This window comes from Meriones unguiculatus, chromosome X (assembly GCF_030254825.1).
Source record: "Meriones unguiculatus strain TT.TT164.6M chromosome X, Bangor_MerUng_6.1, whole genome shotgun sequence".
Taxonomy (NCBI): domain Eukaryota; kingdom Metazoa; phylum Chordata; class Mammalia; order Rodentia; family Muridae; genus Meriones; species Meriones unguiculatus.
In genome coordinates, this window is record NC_083369.1 from 2,993,398 (window position 1) to 2,997,594 (window position 4,197).

The following is a 4,197-nucleotide window of genomic DNA, read 5'->3' on the forward strand; positions in this document are numbered from 1 at the left end:
CCTCCATTTAGTTTGATGTTGGCTATAGGCTTGCTGTTGAAGAGATTAAGTTAGCCTGGGTATAACTCCATTTTGAAATAGAGAGCCATCTTGACTGGATCGCAATTCAGGTACCAGGAAATATCACAGAATGTACACTTGGCAGAAAACAAAGTTAACTCGCCTTGCAACAGCCTCCAGGAAATATCAGAGAATAAATACTTAGTAGAAAATAGAGACAAATCTGCCTGGCAGTAATCAATGAGAATCGGCCAAGAATCAGGTGGAAAATTTCTCCCCAATGTTTCAGATATAGTTTAGAAGAATAGCCATTGTGATTGTATGCCTTAGCAATTGAGATTATGTGCTTCAGAGAAGCTTATCTTGCCCCTCTAACTTTTACCCAATCCTGTAACACCATGACATGCTCCCCTGAATTGATGTCATGGAAGCATGTACCCCCCTACTTGCTGTCATGGAAACCCCATGACTTTCCCTTTAAAATCTTGTTCACTCAGAGCTTGAGGTCCCGCTTCTCTACTGCTGAGTCAATGAAACTTAGTTCCTGAGTTCAATTGCTCTCATAATAAAGCTCACTTGTTCTTGCATCCAGTCATCTCTTGGTGGTCTGTGAGGGTCCTGTTATCCTGGCATTGTATTTGGGAGCTCGTCTGTCCAGGATGCCTCAGGACCTCTAGGACTCTCGACCAGTAGAGCTTAGTCCCGCAGGTAAATGTTTTGTGTTGTCTGTCTGTCTTAAGTGTTTTGTTATATGGTTTTGGTTAACCTTCCGTGTAGTAGGGGGTAGAGCATGGCTTGGGGAAGACATTCAGACAACCTTCTACCTGAGGGGGCATCAGAGACATTGGGTCCTCTCATCAGTAATCAGTTTGCCCATCCAGAACTTCTGTAACAGGGAAGCAGGAATGGAGTCAGTTTTAACCTCTCCACAATTTCTGTGGCAGGGAAGCTGGAGTGGGGATCAGTTTTAGCCTTTCTGGAACTTCCGTGGTGGAGAAGTCAGGGAAAATCCAGGTTTTTGGTTTTACTTTGTCTCTGTGTGTGATTAATTGTCTTTTGCTTGGTGTTGTGCCAAGAGTTACTGTTTCATTTCTGTGATTAATTGTTTGTGGTCTTGTGACTCTTTTCACTTCTGTAATTTAAGTTTTGTCCTGGGATATTAGCCCAGGTACAGGCTGTGATTTATTGTCTTTAGTTTCGCTTTTGCCCGAGATTGCCAGCCCCATCTTTGTATGATTTACTGTTTTCTGAAATTGTCCACTTCATTTCTTTGGTTTCTTTTTGATGAAAAAGACTGACTGATAATATGGGACTGACTTGCTTCTGACTTATTTTAGGGAAGTTAAGACAAAAGCTCACACTCTTTCAGTTGATGTGAGGAAAGGGAAAATGATGACTTTTTGCAACTCAGAATGGCCCACCTTCAATGTGAGCTAGTCACCAGAAAGAACTTGCCACCTTCCCACTGGCCTTGCAATGGGAAATAGAATTTTTCAGAAGGCATATGGGCACCCAGACCAAGTGCCCTATGTTGTAGTTTGGAAGCATCTAGTAATTTATCCACCTTCATGGATCAAGTCTTTTCTGACCCCCACTAACAATCCCCCTTCCACAGGCTCTCCGAAACCAGAGACCACTGCCTTGGCTACCTCACCTGCCCTTTCCCCTGTTTTGCAGGATGGTACTCCTTATGGAACTAATTTTTCCACCCCCTCCTCTTCCCACTCCTCACCGGGCTCTAGCTCCTTTATCCAGGTCGGATCCACCATCTGGCCCAGCTCCAAGGACCCAGAGCCTCCAGGCAGCTTCTCCCTCTGGGGAACCAGAGGCAGATTCTACAGTTCTTCCCTTATGGACAATGGGGTCCTCCAGATGCTAATGGCAATCTCATTATTAGTGACCTTTTGCCACATCACAGGTTTATACCCGGAGAACTCAGAATGCCAAGTTCTCTGACAATTCTAGGGATTTGATTGATCTCTTTGAAACTGTTCTTTTAACCTACCAGCCCACCTGTGATGATTGCCAGCAGCTTTTAGAGGTCTTGTTTACCACAGAGGAGTGGTTACATATTGTTTCAAAAGCACACAAAAAGGTCCCAGACACTACAGGAGTTTCAACTGGGGATCATGCCCATACTGATGATTACTTTCCCTACAGGAGGCACAATTGGTATTATAACACAGGTGCAGGTAAGGAGCATCTCCTAGTCTACCATCAGACTCTGTTGGCAGGTCTCAAGGCAGGTGCAAAACGGCCCACTAATTTGGCCAACATGTACAGAAACAGGAAAGAATAGGCCAGTATTCATGTCAAAGATAAGTCAGAATATAGCTAAGTTTATTGGGGCAGATTGGAGATGTAGGCCCCAAACTTCAGGACAGATAGAGAAAATAAATAAAACATTAAAAGAGACCTTAACTAAGTTGACCTTGGAGACTGGTGCTGACTGGGTGATGCCCCTCCCCTTTACCCTTTATAGGGTTAGGAATTCCCCTTACCAGCTAGGTTTAACTTCCTTTGAGATTATATGTGGGATGTCAGCCCCTATAGTACCTAACTTTAATACTGCTGCTGCTGCTGAAGTGAATTAAAACAGGTTTTGAGAAATGTTTAAGGCTTCTGTGCAAACAGACAGCTCTTAAAGGGTTAATAGCAGCTTCTCAGGTATAAAAAGCTGCAAGCCTCTGTGGTCATAAAAATTGGATTCAACAGGTAGCAAGATGTTCCTCCCTTGAAATTACAGCCAAAGGAAATAAAAATAAATTTGTCTGTTTGTTTTGAATATAAAAGCTTAGTATGTTCTATATATCTTGTTGTCTAATTATTGATTATTAAATGTATTAAGACTTTATATAATTTCTGCCCTGTCTTAAAAACCAGGTTTATAAAAATAATAAGGGTTGAAACTCTCTTTATATAAAATATTAAAACTGCACCTCCATGTGTTTGTATACAAGAACTTTCCTTAATGGCAGCCAAAATTAAAATAATATGCTTGGTATTGATTTTAATAGTACCGAATTGTTTGCATTGATAAAATATGATTTTGACTTTTAAAATTATGGTTATACTTTATGATTTCATTCCTTAAAATGATACTTTATTTTGATATGGCAAAAAAAGATTTATTTTAAAAAATGTTTTTTATATTGCAAAAAACAGATTTAAAAATTATGTTTAAGGCTATGAAATATTTTAAAGCTTATCAGGTATTTTAGACAATGACCTTGGGCATTCTAACAGGGAACTTGGAACAGTGTCTCAATCCTTTGGGGGAGGACAAAAGATTTTGATATTTTATTTGTTAATTTTACCAAATGAAACCAAGCCATATTATTTGAGCCAATTAAGAAAAATTTCAGTTTTTATAATGTAGTATTTCAGAATAGAATGTTATAAATGGTATAAACTGTATTTGCTTTGTTTTTTTTTGTTTTGTTTTGTTTTTTTTTACACCTGCAAGCATGATTTGAGCAAGAAGTGTAAGATATGTTGCTCTTCATTTAAAAGGTTGATGTTTCTTGAATACAAAAATGTTTTTTATATTCTTCATTGCAGCTCCATGTTAGCCCAGGGTTATATAGGGTTATACTTAAGTCATTGTTAATTATTATAAAAATATATGCCTGGTTGCCAGTTCCTATATAAATGATTTAATGCTGTTTATTTGTGGCCGATTGGTTTGAAATGGCCAGAATTGTCCATCTCTCCTAAGGTTGCCAGTTGTGTTTAGTTCTCCGTTTAGTGCTAAATTAAACTTTTGTCCTTTATGCTTTTTTGTTTAGTCTTTTTTTTTTTTAATTATGGAACGCTTCACGAATTTCTGTGTCATCCTTGTGCAGGGGCCATGCTAATCTTCTCTGTGTCATTCTAATTTTAGTATATGTGCTGCCGAAGTGAGCACTTCTTTAGTCTTAATGCAATATGATAGAATGAGCAACATTTGCTAGTCCTTCTGTGTATTTTATCTGATTGAAAGATTTACTTTGATTTTAGTTCAGAAAGATATTTGAAGTTATGCTGCTTACTGAAGTTAGTTATAAGAATGAAATTTATCTAATCTTTTGTTTATCTTCTTAAAGTTAAGCTTAGGATGGGTAATTATTACCTATATAGACCTACTTAAGATAAATATGGTTTAAAAACATTTATTTAAGGAATATGCCAGAATTAGAGATTAAGACATTCTATTTC

At 38.3% G+C, this 4,197-nt stretch overlaps 1 non-coding gene across 1 annotated transcript; it reads right to left on the reverse strand.

The window, feature by feature from the left end:
- Positions 1–3,800: 3,800 nt before the first annotated feature.
- Positions 3,801–3,907, reverse strand: LOC132650303 (U6 spliceosomal RNA). The gene has a single exon (XR_009588670.1). It is a non-coding gene; the product is annotated as a U6 spliceosomal RNA (small nuclear RNA).
- Between the last annotated feature and the right edge of the window lie 290 nt (positions 3,908–4,197).